Here is a 19,415-nt window from a genome sequence, read left to right as displayed (position 1 = left end):
AGCCTCAGCTTTTCCATGTTTTGCTGCTTTGCAATAAGATTTGGAGAACTGTTTACCCACCATGTGAATTGTTTTTAATTAATGACCAATCCCAGTCCAGCTGTGTTGGGACTCTGATATCAGTCACGGGTTTTTATTATCATTCTTGTCTAGCCTTCTGGCTGTATCCTCCCAGAATAGAATAGAATAGAATAGAATAATCAGCCTTCTGAGAACATGGAGTCAAATTCTCATCTCCCATCTTGTCCTGGGGACCTCACAACACCACACCTCTGTTGTCCCTGAATTGCTTTACCCCTGGGTTTTACCCTCAAAGCTGTCCCTCATGCCATTACCCAGTATCTTATACCTGACATCCTCTGCCACTTAAACCTGGGGCCAATCCCTGTCTGCAATATCCCTTTGGAATTCCTCTACTCCTCTAAGCCCCATAGGCCTATGTCACCCATCCTCTCCACTCTCCTAGCCAAATTCACCCCAGACACTTGATGTAATCCCCTCACTGCTCCCCTAAGGATTCCCTATTAGTTAGCTGTTTGTATCCACCCCCTGACTTGTATCTGCACAAAACCCCTTGAACAGAGCTAGGTGCTGGTTTTGTCCTGCTCCCTTCATCAGGAATAAACTGTTCCTTGTGGACCCTCAAGACTGAGAGCCTTCTCCTTTCTCCTCTGCCTGGTCCCTGTTGGGGCTTGTGTCTGGCACCTTAGAGCAAGTGACTCGAAGGGTTCTGCCTCTGGTAAATCCCCACACCAAGGCAGTTCCCCACTCCTGGCATGGTGCTGGAGTTCTAAGTGCTAGCCCAGGTTCTGGCAGTTACTTCACGCACTCATGAGAATCCCAGCACAACATTCACTTCTCAGGAGCTCTTAGGCAAAAACCTCCAGCAATCACTATTCTGTGCACAGAGAAGGAGGTGCTGACAAGTATAAGGCACAGGCAAGACTCTGACATAAGAGCTCCTGAGCCATAGGATTCCACACATTACTGTTCCCAGCTGCTTTCCTCGTATTTTATAGCCAGTTCTGGACAGGGGCTGCTGCTGACAGGGTAAGAAAAATACAGAGCACAACAGAAGTCCTTGCAGATGGTTCAATAGAAAATGCCACCAGCAGTGACCAGAGCCCGAAGCTGCTCGCTGCCACCACAGGGGCTCCTCAGTCCCCTGCTGCTTTGTCTGTTCCCTGCTGGGCTCCCTCTGCCCCTTCAGCAGATGCAGCCCTGCCTGGAAAGGGCTCCATGCTCTGGTGTTCCCAGCTTGCTCCAGGCTACATTCTTAGCAGCACTGAAAGAAGAAATGAAACAAAGAGCCATTTCCTGTCCTGCCTGCAAACTCTTCTTCAGTGCCACTGCCAGAGATCATCCCTCTGTCAGCTTGGCACTGTGCCTGCTGCATCCTCATCCCTGTCCCTTCCATCAGCTGGAACACTCCTGCACATCAGCACTCACTGTCCCACATATGAATAGAGAGCTGTGTCAGAAGACCAAGGATTGCATTTCTTGGCATTCATAACAGACCCAAGAAACACGAGTCACAACAACTGCTTCTTGAACAAGGTAGAATATATTAGATTCATACAAAACTCAAGGGAAAAGACACTGCTGAGATCTAAATTTCTAATCAATGCATTGACAAACATGAGTTTGAACTGGAGCATAATTTGAGGTCTAGAAATTTCTTTAGTTAAATGAAGGAAAACAAAGACAGCGTTCATTGCTGTTGCTAGGTTATGTTTGCAATTAGTGTAATATTAGTTATTAAGTTAATACTAATTATCAGTCTCAAGTGTTGCTACAATTACGTCTTAGAGAGAGTGGATAAATTTTATTTTCAGAACATGAGAAGGAATGTATACATTGTAAAAACAATTCTATCTCAGCACACACAACTTCTCAGTGAAGTTTTCATAGCCAGCAGACATGTCATTGGTCCATGCAACAGCTCTGCCCAGCAGGAGTCAGAAATACTGCACTGGACTGTTGGTCATTCTTAGAAATTGGACAGCTTAACATTATGGGAAAGTTACTGTAAAACTATAAAGGAAAACAACAGGTTTGCAAGAACTTGAGAGGGTTAAATCATTGTAGAAAAAAGTAAAAAAAAAAAAATCAGAACTTGTTATAAAGTGGCTCCAAGTCAAAGAGAGAAATGACAGAAGTCTCTGGCATTTCCAAAACTCATAAAGGAACTGTTACAATCGTGAGTTTTGTGATAGTAACTCAATAGAAATTGAGTGATTGTAACTCACAGATTGTGAGATCAAGATGGGGTCACAATGCTGGCATAATGGGATGACCTCAATGGATGACTCTGATGTCACCAGGGGATGCATTGCGACTTCAAGACGCCCAATATTTATACTGGGGCGAGTGCGGGCTCAGAGTGGCTTTTTTTTCTGGGCTCATGGAGAGCTGCTGTCCTAAGCAGCCGCGGCCATGGAGATCCCGGCCGGAACTTCGCCTCAAGTCACCAACCACACAGAGACAGGCCGCAGCTCCGTGGTCTCCATAGTCTCCCCTCATCCTGTGCCCGGGGCGGGTTTCCTGTCCAGGGTGTGGACGGGACTTCTCGGTGGACTGACGCCCGTGTGGGCCCGGCTGCGCCTGAGGCTGGCAGGAGCGTCGAGGGCCCGGCAGCGGCGGGCGGAGGCCGCAGAGAGCAGCAGCCCGGCCGGGCCCGCTGCGGACGGGCGGGGAGCAGCCGGTCCCGCTGCGGCTGCCGGGCAGCTCTCAGCCGTGTCTCTGCGCATAGGGCAGGAGCAGAGTCCGGAGCAGAGGCAGGAGCGGACCCTGGAGCAGAGCCAGGAGAGGAGCCAGGAGCAGAGCCAGGAACCGGCAGCTCACTCTGCCCAGGGCCGCAGCGGCAGCCGCAGCCCCGGCCCCAGCCCCGGCCCCAGCCGCAGACCCGGCCGCAGCCACGGCCGCAGCCCCGGCCCCAGCCACGGCCGCAGCCCCGGCCCCAGCCCCGACCGCAGCCCCGGCCCGAGCACCAGCCCCAGCCGCAGCCCCAGCCCCTCCCCGACCATCCTCAGCAGCCACCGCTCGCCCCCAAGGCGCTCCCACTTCCGAAAGAGGAGGGGCCCCACCTTCCAGGACGTCCTGGAACTCCACAGGAAGAGGAGCCGCCGGCGCTCCAGGCAGCGGCGCTCCAGGCAGCGGCGCTCCCGAAGGCAGGGGTCCTGGAGACGGAAATAAACTTCTCTTTCTCTGCCAGAGGAACTCTGGACTCTGCTTTCTCTCCTGTCTCAGACCGGAGCTTCTCCCTGACCCTCATCTTCTGCCAAGGGCCCCGGAGCCCTTTCGAGGGCTGCAGGAAAAGCTCCCTCAGTCATGACCATCGAACAGCTTCTAGAAGAGCTCTGGAGTGATGCTTCCAGAAGAGTCAGGAGTGAAAGACTGGTCAGACGTGTGCAAATATGAGAGACTGGAAGGACTGTTAGCTTGGAACATTCTGGGTGCATATGTGTGAGGAAAAGGGGTAGCTTGGGCCTCACCTTTATTTGCACCTGTGAGAAACGATCCTCACGTCTTAAAAATAAAAATAATTTATTAACCTACAACAAGGAACAAAAATAAGATAAAAGAGTGCTTAGCCACATCCAGAGGCACACTGCATACACCTGCAACAATCCTTAATATATAAGGCTATTGCCACACCAATCCCCTGGTAAGCCCATTCTCCTCACACTCGTGCACGTGGCTCTCTTCCGACCCAGCTCCTCCTTTGTCCCCTCTCACTTCAGCTTTCCCAGTGGTCGGAAATCAACTTTCAACATTACAAAACTCATATATAAAAATAGCAGACCTCAACAACTTACTTTAACCTTACAACGTACATTTAACGTTCACAGGAGCCAACACTGCACTATCTGTTTATTACGGCACCGGTTCCATATGATATGGAGTTTGGTTCCACTCAGCAGTTAACTCACTGAGTGCTGAGTGGACCACTGTGCTAAGAAAAGGCTTCAGGAAAGAGCACCCTGAGCCTGAAGAGCCTGTTGCCAGGTAGATGTTATCTCATACTGCTGGAAAGTGTCAGGGGTGTGCCTGGGTTGTGCTAAGGGCTGTACTTCTGAAATGCATGTGTGACTTTACTGCTGCCTCTATACAAGTTTCCTTTGCCAATCTCTGCAAGATTCAGTGGTGGATAAAAGTATTCAGTGTAATAAATTCACATGATAAAGGACAGGCAGGTGAAAGGACCCAGGCACAGTTAACACAAGTGTGTAATTTACTGTGTATTTAAAAAATTATCTACCAAAAGTTATCTAAAAATAAGTTTAAAAACTTAAATTGGTTGGTTGGTTGGTTGGTTGGGTTTTTCTTCTTGTTAGGCCCCTTTTCTTTACCCATCATGGCAATCCTGGAACATGGTGTTTCTACATCATACACCAGCCCTTTGCAGGGAGTGACCAGCTCCTGACTGCTCTGCTACCCTGGCCTTACTTTCTGTTTCCCAATAATGAACTTAACAGTTTCACTGATGGGAGTCTCAGGAGAATGTTTGCTTCTCAAGAGCTCTTAGGCAAAAAAAAAAGAAAAACAAAATCACTTTTTTTGTGCACAGAGAAGGACGTGCTGATAGGCATAAGGCACAGGCAATATAGGGCTCTGACATAAAAGCTCCTGAGCCATAGGATTCCATACATTGCTGTTCCCAGCTGCTTTGCTCATATTTTATAGCCAGTTCTGGATGAGGGCTGCTGCTGACAGGGTAGGATGTCTGTGATGTCTCAGGCTCAGCCACAGCAGCTCAGTGTCAGCAGTGGGAGCAAAAAGCAAACAAAACAAAATCAGACAAGGGGGTGTCTCCTGCACGGTACTGAGTCAAGGCTCTGCTGCCAAAGCACCCATGAGCACATTGCACTGACTCAGCATCAGCTACAGGTGTTCTCCTGTTCCAAGGGAGATGGTGCTGGGGCTGTTCACAGCATTTTTCACCAGCTCTGGGTAGTCTGTTCAGCTGTCCAGCAGAGCTGGACACATGATGGACCTCAGGCACTCCTCAAGAGAGCAGAGATCATGAGGGAGTTCATGAGGGATGTGTTGGATGTGCCATTGCCCTGAGGATGCTCGTGCTGCGTGTGCCATTGCTACCATCTCTCCTAAAGCAAGACACCCCTAAATAAACAAGTGCCCAGCATGGCACAGTGTCTGCAAAGTGTCGGGAGTCTTTGCTGTCATTGCTGTCCTTTGCTGTCCCGGCTGCTCCTACGAGGCTTGTCCTGCCCCACCTTGCTGCTCTGGCTGCCTGGGGTCACATCTGACTGAGAAACCAGGGCTGGGCCCATGGTGGTAGTAACCCCTTTAGTGTGCTTCTCATATTTTTCTTGGCATTTACCCAATTTTCTTTTTCTTTCATCTTTCATGAAAAAAAGTTGTATTATTGCTTTGAATTCCCAATATGTAACCTTGTTTGTGTTTTAATCTCACTTTCAGGTATATTTAGAACTAAATTTCTTTGCAATTGTGGATCAAGGCTCCTTACCTTAAGCCTGTCAGAATGTCCTGCTTAGCTACTTCCCATGTTAAAGTCATTGCTCCATAAATTCTAGAAAATTCAATATAAAGATCATTCTTGCCTAAGAGTCACATGTCTGTGGATATGGAGTTTACAACACAGCTTCATGTTTCTGTCTACAGGGCTATCTTGTAGTGCTTCCACATCCTGTCCCAAAATCTGTAATTCCTTAACTGAAGTTTGAATTTTGGATTGCCTTACATCTGTGTGTGTGCATCTGCAGGAGGGGACGTGGTGGAAGTGTCAGAGTAACAGCAAGAAGTTGCAAAGAAAAGAGGCTATATTAGAAATGTGTTCAACAAAAACCCAAACCAACAAACTGTAATAGCTAATGGTCTTACAGTCTCAATCAAACTTACTTTTATTACAGTAAAATACTGTGACCTAAGAGCTGTGCAATAGCAATATCTCAGAGTTGCAGTACTTGTTTAAAAACCAAAGAAATAGCACCGAAATGTTTCGCTTCAAAAGTACACTTTACTTAAATTGGAAACATGACAATTTTTATTTTACCCTGAAGCATGATGCTAAATGTAACATTAAAAAAAAAAATACGTTGGAAACCCAGGACTTAAACATCTTTTGATCATATGGTGATGATTAATAAAGAAATTCTTCTTTTGATCTTCTTTTGATTTATCTATAATGCTTAATCATGAACTTACGGAATTTGCCACTTCATTTTAGAGCAATTTCACACCTTTATTCACATTCCCAACTTTGTGGTTCAGTTCTGAAAATTAACTTATTTTAACCATGCAGCTACTTGCTTTGACTCTGATGGAACTTTTTTGTATACAATTTTGTTTGAAGAAATGAAACACTGGGGCAGTTGTTGAGCTCTTCTTATATCCCACAGCAAATAAATAAAAATCCATCTGTTTTATGAGAGCAGGTTGTACATAAAAGGCAGATGAGGTGAATTACAAAGTGGTTAAAACTCAAATATTCTTGAAGCCATAAGCCTGAAGTCTGTCTCCTCTTGCATGGGAAGAAATTAAAGAGAAAGCAAAGCAACTACTGCTGATAAAGTTTGCCTTACTTTTGGCTGCACAAACCAGCTCAGCTGTGTGGTGCACCCAGCCCATGCACCAGCTGCTGAAGCACGAATTTGTTTCACTCCTCAAATGAAGCTGAAATCACTTTTGGAAAGCGGTGAACCCACACACATTTATGGTGTCAAACATGTTTTATATTCGTGTCTGTTGGTGGAATTTGCAGCACATCCTTGAGTAAGGTCAATTCTGGTTTTGGTTTGACAAAGTTATTTCTAGGGGAAATGTTTTTTTCCTTCTTAAATTATTTTCAGCTGCCGTTTTTACTTTACTTTTGTTGTTGTTTGGTGAATTATGAAAAGGAAAGAATAGCAATCAGCCTAGGCATAAACAGTGGCAAAGCATCATTCAGCTGCAGTAATACCAAAATCTCAAGGGAGTCCACAGTACCACAGGGTGGATCAGCAGAAATACCTCCTGGTGACTGATCAGGGCTCCGGCTGTGTAAACAGTGGCCCTGTGTGAAAGCACAAAAGGCAAAGATCCCAGGCTGGGATAAGAACAAGTTACTGGGAAGCACAACAATATTGAGAACAGAAGGAATAATACAAAGAAACGATTTAAAGGGAGAACTGTGACAACACCGACCCGGCTCTTTCGGACCACGTATTTTCTCCCACCTGGAAAGGACACCCTCTCCTTGGGGGAGAGAGAGAGAGAGTTCCTTTCTCTGTCTCTGACAATGGCCTGAGGTGGGATCGAAGATACTGAAGGGGACATGGCCGAACTCTCATGTTCTTTGGTCCCATCTCACATCATTGCCAGGTGCAAGCAAAGGGACAGGTGTCTTCCTAATGTGGATCTTGGGAATGTGGGTCACCAGGTCTCTGCCCAACATGGATCCTGTGATGGGGGATAAAGTTGGAGCAGAGGACAAAGCTCTTTGTGCAGTGGGGGCACTGACAGGGCTGCCCTTACTGGTGGGTTTGTTGCTGTTGGGTCAAGGATGACAGCCAGGAGAAGCTCTTCCCACACTCCAGACCTTTGTAGGGCCTCTCCTCATGTGAATGTGCCAGTGAGGGATGAGGTTGGAGTTGAGGCAGAAGCCCTTTGTGCAGTCAGGGCAGCAGAAGTGCTCTCCTCCGTGTGAATCCACTGGTGCAGGAAGAGACTGGAGCTTGTCTGAAACCTCTTCCCACACTCAGGACACTCACAGGGCCCCTCCCCAGTGTGGATCTGACCCACTTTGGTGTCAGAGCAGGTCCAGGGTCTCCCCTGTTGGAGTCCCTGTTTCAGGGCTCTGGGGTACCCATGGGTCCCCCTTGTCCATGCTCCCAGTATCTCCAGACTGCCAGAGCTCGCCCCTCTCTGGGGCCACGTTTCAGGGTGGCGGGGGTGCCTCCTATCCGGACACTTCCCCGCAGGCTGCCGAGTGTCCCCCAGCTCGGGTACCGCCACTCTCCGCTCTCCCAGGCCCAGCCCCGCGGGGGCCGGCGATCCCGCCGTGGCTCCGGGCGGACAATGCAGGGTCTGTCCCCGGCACTCCAGTCCCCTCCATGGGGGGACCCCGCATCCCGGCACCCCCCGCCGGGGCTCTGCCGGCAGGCCAGCACGGGGACCCAGCCACAATTCAGCCGTCTCGGAGCCGCCGAGCGCTCCCCGGGCCGCCCCGAACTCGGCTCCGGCGGCTCCTGGGCGAAGGCGGCGGCTCCGGCCTCGGGCAGCCACAGCGCGCCCAGGGCCGCCTGTTTCACTTCTGTCAGTATATTGGCTACCAATTTGCCGTCTGGAAGCAAAGAGAATTAAAATAATATAATCAAACAAACATACCAACGCTTGAACTTTTTTTATTTATAAGAAAATGAGGTAGTGACATGAACTGGAAATAATAGTTCTGTTTTATTCCACACTTGATAGAATTCCCTGTTGCCAGAAACTGTTTATTGATTTGCGTTAGGAAATTACAGCAGAACCACAGTCCAGCAATGAGGGTGCTTTCCTGAAACCATATGCCTGTCAGTCCTCATGGTGGGCATGCAGAATGGAGAGGAGAAGGAGAATGTAACTTGTGAGGAACTTTATGACAATGAACACCAGAATGACCTGCCCAGGGGTTGTGGTGGTGGTAGCAAATTGAGAACCACTTAACGAGGAAAGCCAAAGCTAGTCAAGGCATTTTGAGCTAAATGCAGGTTACACAAAAGGATGGTAAATAAAAAACAGAGGTCACAATCCTGCTTACTTTTTTTTTTTCTCCCAACATTCCTTGGGGAATTTTGGGGAATATTTCAGAATAATGAATCCAGGCTAATTCAGGATAGTTCCTGTGATTGGGTGACTGTGATGAAATCTTTAGCAAGAAAAATGTATATGTTCTTCTGGTAGATGGAATAAAAAGAAATACTAAAACCCAGCTGGTAAGGCCAAGGTGTTCCTTTTGGCAGTCTCTGTGAAGCAGAGTCAAACTGCCTCATCCCAAGCAGGGTTTTCACTCAGTGGATCTCAGGTCCCTGCAGAGGTGTCCATGTGAGCAGCTCCTTGGAGTCCCATGTGCTTGGTGGGCATCCATCAAGTCAGTCAATGGAGAATGTGAGGTGACTCACAGGAGCAGATGAAGGTGCCCCTTTTGGGATGAAATTAAACATTCCTGCAGCTTCCTTGCCTGGTTGTGGCTGGTTGGACAGGCAGATCTGCCAGTCTTTTTCTGTCCAGCGAGACTCCCAGGCTGCGAGGAGCTGCCCTAAATTCCTTTGTGGAGGGCGCAGTCAGAAGCTTTGCTGAGCAGAGGCTGCCCAGCAAGTGCAGTGTGACTGCAGGATCCAGCAGAAGCAAGGCAGAAGAAGAGGAGGCAACCTGGACACAAGCTGATTGAACAGCAGCACTTTTTAGCACTTACTGCCTCAATCCCTTAATTCAGGGATTCAGCCCATGTCAGAGAGAAGAAAGTCCCTAATCAGCACTGTCTTGGTACTGGGAGGCTTCTCACAGCCCTTGTGGGACTTTGCCCGGAGTGGAGGCTGGACCTTCACAGACTAGGAAGAACCTTTACCCTGTGAAATTGAAAGCTGTGTTCAAATAAAGAAGGAAGCCTATAGGAATCACCTCTACCAAGCCCCCTGAGATTTTTGTTAAAGCTGAATTCATGTTTATGGCTAAATGGCATGGGGCTAATAGCTCCTCACACTTTACCATTCTGTTAGAGACTTCATGTTTATCTAAGTGCTTTTTATTGCCTGCCCTGATACAGAAATAAAGCAATTCAAATGCATCCCAAAGACATCATTTCCTTCTTTTCCTCATGTGATAGTCAAGGATCTGAGACACAAAGGGTGACAAGACAGAAGAACTTTGATGGTAAAAAAAGATGTGAGAAGACTTCTCTCACTTCTCTTCTGTCCATTCGCACAAGGAAAACCCTGTAGTTTTTTAGGTTTCCTGCAAATATTCTTCTATTTTTCTCAATTATAGAAGACTAAGCATATTTAAAGGTGTTTTAGAAATGCAAAGATAATAGATTTTAAATTAATTTATGCAGTATACCATTAATCAAGTCTTCTTGAAAAGCTTTAATTTAATAAGAAAGATCTGTTGGGTTTGTTGTAGTTTTTTAATTAAGCAATTTATTTCTAATGTCTTTAACCGATATTGCCCACAAAAGAATTAGATCTTGAGCAATCTTTGACTCTGGAGGTTTGCCTCAACTCACAGAACATGAATATTAAATTACTTCACAGAGTATGCATGAGGTTGATGTTTCAAGTACAAGTCAGAGATATTTTAATGAGGACTTAAAAATACCTTGCACTAAATTATCTTAAATTCCTAAATCATTATTAAATGTTCATAAGCACAGTTCCTATGTTTTCACTGCATCTTATTCCCTGAAAAAAAATGAGAAAAGCAGAGAAGCACAGGTCAGCCTACAGCTCCTAAAAATCAAGTGTGTTCTACACATGCTGAATTCTGGATGCTGTTAAATATTAAAAAGAGCTGGGATACTGCTAAATTTTAAAAAGTTTAATCACAAAAAATATTTTTAACATCAGATGCCTGTTGTAAAAAAAAGAAAAAAAGGAGTCTCCTAGTCTGATGAGTGTGTTATCCTGGAGAACACAGAGTAAACAGGTTTCAGTGTGTGTGTGAGAGAGAGGGGTGTAAATTTTCATTGTGATTCCTACCTACAAGTTCCTTTTTCGTTTGCTTGTTTGTTTGAATTTTAATACTTCACTGGACAACGCCAAACCTGTTGTGTCTGCTTTGTCTGCAGGAAGAGGAAGGAGCAGATGGAGTGGTTTGTCTGTGATAAACCACCGCTGCAGAGCCTCTGATCTAACTCACCCTAACAGGCAAAGCACCAGATGTAAGAAAAGGCAGGCTGATACACAGACTCACAGAAATGTCAACCAGCCTCTTCCAAGACCTCAGCTGAAATATTAGGGAAAAACCCCAGCTGAAGCCATGACTATAATAAATGTTGTGCAGCAGAGCACAGCAACAGGAGCAGCCTCCACAGCAGGGCTCGCCACCTCTGCAGAGGGTGATTTGCTCTGTGCTTGACTCTCACCGTCGGGGAGGGGCAGCACTTGGAGGCGCAGTTCTCCATCCCACATGTTAGAGAGACCTTTGGTTCAGGGGCTGCAGTTTGCAGGAGTCTTTGCTAAGTAACATTTAATGGAGAAGGATGATTAATTCTTCTGATGGAAACCACTAGTGATGGCCCACTGAGATTCAAGCAGAAAAACCCCAGAATTGCTGCTTTTGAGTCATTGAGGTCTGCTGTTTAATTTAAATGCACTCCTCTGTTTGTAATACACCTGACACTGATTTCTCCAGGTGAGCACTCAGTGCTGCCTTCTCCCAGCCATCTCACTTATTGATGAGTGAGTTTCTCTTACAAGGGCTGTCGTGTGCTTGCTGCTTACCCCTGCTACCATGTCCCTGACAAACCAGGCTACAGCTCTTCTTCCATTAACTTCCAGGAAAAAATTAAATACAGAAGGAGCAATTTTTGTTTAATTATAACTTTGGGAGTATTTTTTCACCATTTGTACCATGGTTTATTGTAGCCATACTTCACTGTTACTGACAAATAGCAAAATTTCCAGGAAATTTGACATGCTGAAATTCCCTGTAATGGCTGGAAACTCATCCTCACCTCTTTTTCACATGTATTTCTGTAATATCTGATTTTTTTTAATTTGAAAAAAAGGCACCTTTTCTGCAATGTAAATACAGAGATGTCCCACATCCTTGCAGCAAATTATCAGCAGCTACATTTCGTGGTTATGAATAATTCCAGCTTGCCCTTGCCCTGGTATTTCTCAGTTCTGGAACAAATTTGGAACAAATATGGAACAAATTTTCCCTTATAAATTCAGTCATATTTGTTGGTAAACCTCTGTCCCCTGTGAAAATGGCATCTTAAGTATTTTCTTCTCTCAGGGAATGGCAAATAACCTTTTTTGTTTTAAAAGCACAAGTACCCTGTTTCACTGAATCAATACACACATAACAGCTGTTTCTGTTCCTGTGTTTGATGGAGATTTCTGTCCCATATTTAATGACTGTCATTGTTAAGAACTGCAGACACAGCAAGAAAGTTGCTGTCCAGAAATGAAAGATAAAGGGGAAATATTTTTGTTGGACATGCTGTGCATCTTCAGAATTCAATACTGGACAGGGAAAAAGGAGAGGAGAAAAGAATAAGCATTATCACATGTTGTTGCAGTGTGGTTTTATTTTGCAGGTTATTGTTTGATTTGTTGTTTGGTAGTTGTTTGGGCTTTTTCCCCTGTTTTTAGAGTGACACAGACTTATCTTTGTTATTCAGTTGAGCCAGATGTCAGTTTATCTTTTTGCTACTTAGCTACTTTTCTGCCAAGTTTCAAACCCCTTCCTCCCACAGCCAGTTGTTAACCTCTCCTGTCCCAAGGAGGGTTATTTTTTTCCTCCCTTGTATCCCTTGCCCTTGTGTTCCACCCCCAGTGCTTTTGGTTAGTTGAACATTGTATCCTCCCTTGAGACCTGCTCCCCTTTACAAGCTGTTGGTTGCCCCCAGCTCATTGCCTGGGACCCTGAGACTCGGGGAGTGTAACACCAAGTAAAGTAACCCAGTGCCACCCCAGGCCCGTGCTGTGGCCTGTTTGTTCTGTTGCACCTCCACTAAGCTAATTGAGCTAAATCTAAAAGCTCAATTAGTTGCACCTCCAGTGGTAGCTGGGATTCTGCAGAGCCCTGAAAGAGGGGGACTGTTGCCCGCCCCCACTGTCACCATCTGGCCCAGATGTGCGACAACATGTATTATATTTTTACTACTTTATTTAGCTTATGGCTAAGCAGCAGAAAAACACAGACTAAAACACTGTTCATTTTCCCATCCTGGAAGAGTTTTTTCCCTTTCCTCTGGAAACAGAGGATATATTGGATAGCTGTGTTTCATTTCTTATAGGGTACTTTACTTTTATTTGTGAAAAGCACAGGAGGCTGCTGCAGCTATCTTGTCAGGGATGCTGAGAGTAGGAACAGGGAAACCATACAGCTGACAACAGTGGAAATGCACAAGCTGTGACTGTGTGGGATTTTTTGTATCAGGTGCACTTGTTTGCAGCATGGAAGTTACCCAATGAAAGCACTGAATCCTCCCCAAAACAGGCAAGATTTTGTTCCTCCTCTGTATTGTTCTAGTAAACAGTATGGAGTATTACAGTGGTATTGTCAGAGCTATTTAAATATAGCTTAAAGGCTTCCTATCTAGTCAGGGGGATAGCACTAGGATAAGATTATACTATTAATTCTAATTGTCTTTTAAACACTTTTGCTCTGTTTATGGTTACTAGAGAGCATTAACACACCAGGCATCTAAAATTTGTAAAGTCAAACAGCACGGACTGTGAGCATTCCATGTTCCATATCCTTGTGTCTCTGCATGTGCAAGTTTTCTCCCTGTGATAGTAGTGACATGAAAAAGATGATTTCTGTTTTATTTATATCAAATTGAGTTTGTGGGATACCAGTGCCTGAACAGGACTCATAAGTATTGCAATTTTATATGAAGTTAATAATTAAAAACAAAAAAAAAATCGCATGTAACAGTGTCTCTGAACCCATGTTGTCAAAATAAAATACGATGATGTTTATCTTAAGCCATTTCCTTAACTCTTTGACAGCACCTGCTTGGAGATTTAAAACTGGAATTATGACTTAGGTAACAGATCAGCCTCTTAGTAGAATTATTGCTGGAGATTTGTCTCTGACAAATCATGTCAGTTCTTCATGGTGTGTGATGAAGCAGCAATGACCCAGCAGAAGGTCATCAAGCTTGAATTGATTGTGAGTCTAGATACTTCATGCCGGGGTTTTTGATGATCATTTTGTTCCCAAAGGTTTTCTGCTGTTATTGAGGGCTATCAATTAATACCAGATGATATTTGGAATAACACTTTATTATTTTTATTAATTACATAAATGGTGTGAGTGAGTGCTTATGGTGGAAGATGTCCCTAATGTGGAGGACCGTGCATAAGCACATTTTGTCTCAAACATTCTGATTATTATGACAGGAAAGATGTGATCAGAAAAGAGGGGCCTGGAGGTGGGGCAGCACTGTTGTGAGCCAATTTTCTACTCTGCCTGGAGACTAGAGCTCAGTCCTCCACCCTTAATTCACTCTCTGAAGAAGGGCTCAAAGGGCTGGCTGTGCAATTGTGGCAAAACTGCATGAAAAATCTCTTATACGTAAGAGTCTGCACCAGGTTAGCTGTAAAAGGGAGCAGGTTGGGCCTCCTCATTCTGTTTTCCCTCTCTCTTTTGGTCTTGTTTACCCCAGCTCTGGATCATCCACATGGAAGGACCAATATGGGATTTATATTCTGGTGAAACTCTCTGTTCCCTGTCTTCTCTAACTTAATTTCTCTCCTCCCTCACTCTGCCGGGGCACAGCACAGCTCTCCTGTTCTCCTCCATGCTCAGTCCTGAAGTTTGCTGTGGCTGTGGGGAGCTTGTGGCCATGTGCTGTGGCTTGTGAGGCAGTGTCAAGTGGGAAGAGGAGATGTCCTGACCCTTGGTGTCGGATTTGTCTGTCAGCACCCCAGGAAAGCCAAGACCCTTGTGCCCCACCAGTCTGTCAGTGTCCCATTACAGGGACCCTTCACTGGACAGCCCTGCTGGATTGGAGGGGCTTTGATTGACTTTCTCAGGGACAACCCCAACAGCTCTGAGGGGTCTCCCCACTTGGTTCCAGTCTGTTCCCCACGGCCGGCACTGCCAGGGCCCGAAGGATCCCACGGACAGTTTATGGAATAAGAGTCTCTGTAACACAAAACTGTGACAGACCAAGGTTTGGGGAGCATCACTGACAGCATCTGACTGCAGAAACATGATGCTCAAAGCACAGATGAGCTCTGATCCCCAATAAAGGTGTTCAGCACACACAGAGGTCTCACCCCACAGGTGTCCCTGCAGCAGAGAAGGCAGATTCAGCCTATTGACTGATCCCAGGAGTTACAATACAATCTTCCCTAACTTTTCCCCATTCTTGACTTATTTTTATACTATATATACATATTTATGTGGAGTTGGAGTGGCTCAGATCATACATGCCCTTGTTACTGATGGTGCAAATTTCTCTCCCTGGCTCAGACACAGTCGATGAACCACAGAGCAGGTGCCCAGTGAGGGGTGGTCAGACCCTGGGGCAGGTACCACTGGATGGAGAGGTGTGTTAATATAATGATAATTAGCTTATCATGACCCCAGCTTATCCAAGGAGAGTTCATCCAGCCCAGCTGCTGGCTCAGCAGCAGGACATCTCCTCCTCCCTGCCCTGGCTGACAGGTGCTGTGGGGTTCATCAGCTGCAGAGAGCCATCGAGTTCCCTCCCTGTGAGGATTCCAGCAGAGCTCAGCCACCCACCCTCCGTTCCATTGCCCTTAGCAGGTGCTGCAGGTGCAGATTTTGGGTGTGGCAGTCACTGTGGGATGGGTCTCAAGCATTCCAGCCACATTCCATCCAGGGACAGCAGCTGGATTTTACCCAGTCATTTCTGTACCGTTATAGCTTCTGTTAGGATATAACTTCTCAATTTCCTCTGATTTTATTCTCAGCCATCTTTCCACAGCAAGTACTTCTGAAAATTACTTGTGAGGAGCTTAGAGCTGATTGAAGTGCACTGTGCAAAACCAAGGGCTTGTTAACCAACAAAGTCGAAAGAGAGGGCTGGGTGCTGGAGCAAAGGTGATTGTAAAATAAAAGCACAAGGGTTCCCTGACAAATCTCGGGGGTCTTTGTTCAGCCAGATGAGAATTCATGATGAGCATCATGCCCCATTGCAGTGGGTTGTGACACCTTCCCAGTGTTGGACTGGATTGATGCCTTAAGTTTTAGCTTTCATATTTTTCAGATTCTGTGCTGCCTAGGTGTATAGTTCTGAGTTTCATATAAAGCGTCAGCAAGTTCTCTTCACAGGCTAGGTAGACAAAACAATCCTTTTCCTGTTTGAGGCCACTTGTTACAAGCTTCAGGCTCAAAAAGCATAAACAGGGAGGAACTGAAGAGAGCAAACAAGGAGGATGGAACTTCATAACCTAAAGCTATAGTTGGACAATTAACCCCAATATGCAAATGGACCAAAACTTTATAAAAGTGTGAAACCTTGTGATGCTTGCCCATTTTGTGACCATTTTGGATCCATCTTGGCTGTAGCCCTGGCTGGGCTCTTGTACTGTCCAAGGTGTATCCTTTGAGGCCTTTTAATAAATACCTACTTTGTTTAACTCTGTCTAGCCTCTGATCTAGGGCAGCCTCTCAAGGCATCAAGATGATCCTTAAAGTTCCCTTACAGCCCAAAGTTTTATGTGGTTCTGTGATTTTATGAGCTAGAAATGTCGAAAGAATGAGTTATAAATCAGCAAGTCAAAGGTGTTCACACTTGTAAGATGTTCTTCCCATTTTTCCATCCATTATTTCTGCTACCACTCTTCTCCACCCTCTCCACATAGAAAAAATCAAATTGTAGTTGTGTCATAGAGGAAATGCAATGAATATATAAAGTCTGCACATTCTGGATAGGTGTTTTTTTTGGTTTAACCATGAAAGAGTTATGTGCAGTAACATAGAAATATGCATGTTAAGATCATGCCATGCACATACTGTCATATGTAAAGCTACAGAAATGCATGTTATGCACGTGAAATACATGTTAAATGTGTACTAGTGTATGGAAGGATGCAAACTTTGCCTGCTCTTTGTTCTGGAGTTCCTTAAGGTCACGAGGGTTCTTCCACAAGGCATATTTTAGTTGTGCCCTTGGCATTGCTGTTCTCGCCTGCCAGTGCTACAGATTTAGCAAATCTTTCATTCCTAATGAAAGCATTCCTCTTCACAGGAGCTGTCAGACATAAACTGCACTAAGTGTGTGGGGCAGACCAAAAATAAAAACAAAACTTTAAAAAGCAGCTCAGAAATGCAGTGAAAATTAGAAAAGGCAATCTGCTTGGCAGAGCTGCATGTTGGCTTTTTCATGTCCTATTTTAACATTTTGACATCCCACCCCAGGCACCCTGATTTATCTGAAACAAATCAGTAAATCTTTGCTAGTTCCCTATTTCCCTGCCAAAACATAGGAAACAACAAAGATCAACTACGTGCATTTAGTTCAGCTATTGTTTGCCTCAACAGTGTTCTTTTTGTTTCCCTTATTCTTGCATAAAACATTCTTTATTCAGGGAAAAAAAAAAAGTGTCCTGAAACAATAGTTCACTATGTTTTTCTGCTTTCCAAATGTCTTTTCAGGTTTATTGTATGGAGACTTCCAACTGTGTGTGTTCATGCAAAGTGTTATCAGAAAGGTGTACTACAATTATTTTTATTAATCAGTCTATTTAAAATAAATGAAAATTTGTCTATACAAGTGTGGTGGTTTTTTTCCCATCCCTCCTACTCATTTGACATTTTGTAAAAATGTTTTTGCAGTTACCCAAGATTGCAGATTTTATGCAGCCCAGCTGCTAAATATCAAGGGGCACATGAAGTCATGTTGATCTAATGAGGATGGTGCTGCAAAGGCTACAACAGAAAAGCTTGCAAACTAATAAAGCCCCTAATTATCAGTCTCTCCAAAACACATTGTTAAAAGTTTTCTTCCAATATTTTGTATTTGCACAAAACTAACCCCAAAGAAAATGCTTCTCCTGCTTATCCCTCCTGGTGGCTAATTTTGAAATGCATAACTTAGCAGACTCTGCCTCAAATGGCAAACTAAATTAAGACTCTGACTCAGGAAAGCAAATTTGCATATGTTTAATACTATGGAAAAGAGGAAACTGTTTAGTCTTGTGGGTTCAATTGAGTGGATGGAATCAGGAGAAGAAATTAATTTGTAGCTGAAGTTCTTTAATTTGCAATAGCTTGGAATTCTGGTTTAGAAGCTCCTGAGGGTGAACTAGTTCAGGACATTTTTTTTTTTCAAAACAAAGCAGCCTGTCCAACTGTAAATGGGGTGGGGGGGGGGGGGGGGGGAACCCCAAACAAATTCAATGTGTTTTTTCTTGCCAATTATTTTGCAATTTTTAGTGGTGTTTACATGCGTACTCCATTTTAATAGCATCCTTTGAGTCCCTCCTATTAAAGACCATGAAGTTTTCAGAATCCCATGAATGACATTGGTTCTACACTCCAAGCCATCAGGATAACAGATGCTTTAATTCCATACATGTGTTAAATAAGAAATAGGGAGAAGAATTGACATGATCTAGTTATGCTCTTTTTATATCACTCCTTTTTATTATTTTTTTTCCTCCCTTAATTACTTGGACCATTTTTCTGTCCACTATCATGGGTCTCTTAGGCAATACAGCATTAAGCTGAAGTTTGATGGTGGCTGAACAGAGAACCTGAAGTGTTGTCCTGATGACAGATAAGAGACAGGGAAGCAACTTAGAAAAATATAATCTTATTTTCATTGTGTGGCAGTGAAATTTGTACTGGAGTCTTTTAATAAAACCTCGTTTAAGTCAAAGCAGTTACCAAGGACAATTAGCAAATGAGTGGCAGAAATGCTGAGGGAGTGAAAGAAAAGGATGTGGGAGTTAAAAATATGGAAATCCCATTCATCAGCATCTAAGCAAACTTACAGTATTTAGAAATTTGACATAAATACATGGAAGAGGATTTCAACCCCTTCTGTCTCCACCTCAACCAACTTTCATGCTGCTGCCTAAATTTGCTTCCCATTCTTTTCTCAAGTGTTCAAAGAAGCACAAACCCTCCTGCAGAGATGATTTTCCATAAAAAAATAGATGATCAAGGCAGGAACAGGTGGCTGTTGGTAATTATTGATGTGAGGTAACTAAGGGGGACAACACACCAGGATTAGCATTAAAAAATGCAGTTTCTTGGCAACTGAGCATAAGAAGCAGTTAGTGTAGTTCTATGGCACAACAACAAAAGTGCAGGGGACTGGGAAGCAATGAGAGAATATTATAAGGTAGAAGCAACAAGATAAAGGAAATGAGGATAAACTGGGGACAGTTATGAGGAGTGGGAGTGTTTCATAGTTGTGTGTTTGTGGCAGCTGATGTGTGCTGTTAACTTCTTTCTCAGCAGCATCAGCAGCACCACTGCTTTAATCTGCATAATTCTTGATGCCATTCTGAGCTAGAAATCAGGGAAGTCCTTAAAACAATGAGCTGCCATTGTAAGTGAAATTCTGAAATAATTTGCTGCCCTTGCATTCATAATTTCTAAAAGCTTTTTCATGGTGGTGGGAGGGAAAAGGCACTGATTGGTCTTCTGAGGAAGAAAGGATTAGATGCACTTTTTAAAAAATGAAAAAGCAGTTATAAACAACATCAAATGTCTTGCTGAAGCAGATCTGTGGTGCTGACAGAGAGGCTGCTCTT

Source organism: Melozone crissalis, unplaced genomic scaffold (assembly GCF_028551555.1).
Source record: "Melozone crissalis strain CALT ecotype California unplaced genomic scaffold, PUWL_Pcris_2 ptg000005l_1, whole genome shotgun sequence".
NCBI lineage: Eukaryota > Metazoa > Chordata > Aves > Passeriformes > Passerellidae > Melozone > Melozone crissalis.
Note: the sequence above shows the minus strand (reverse complement) of the source record.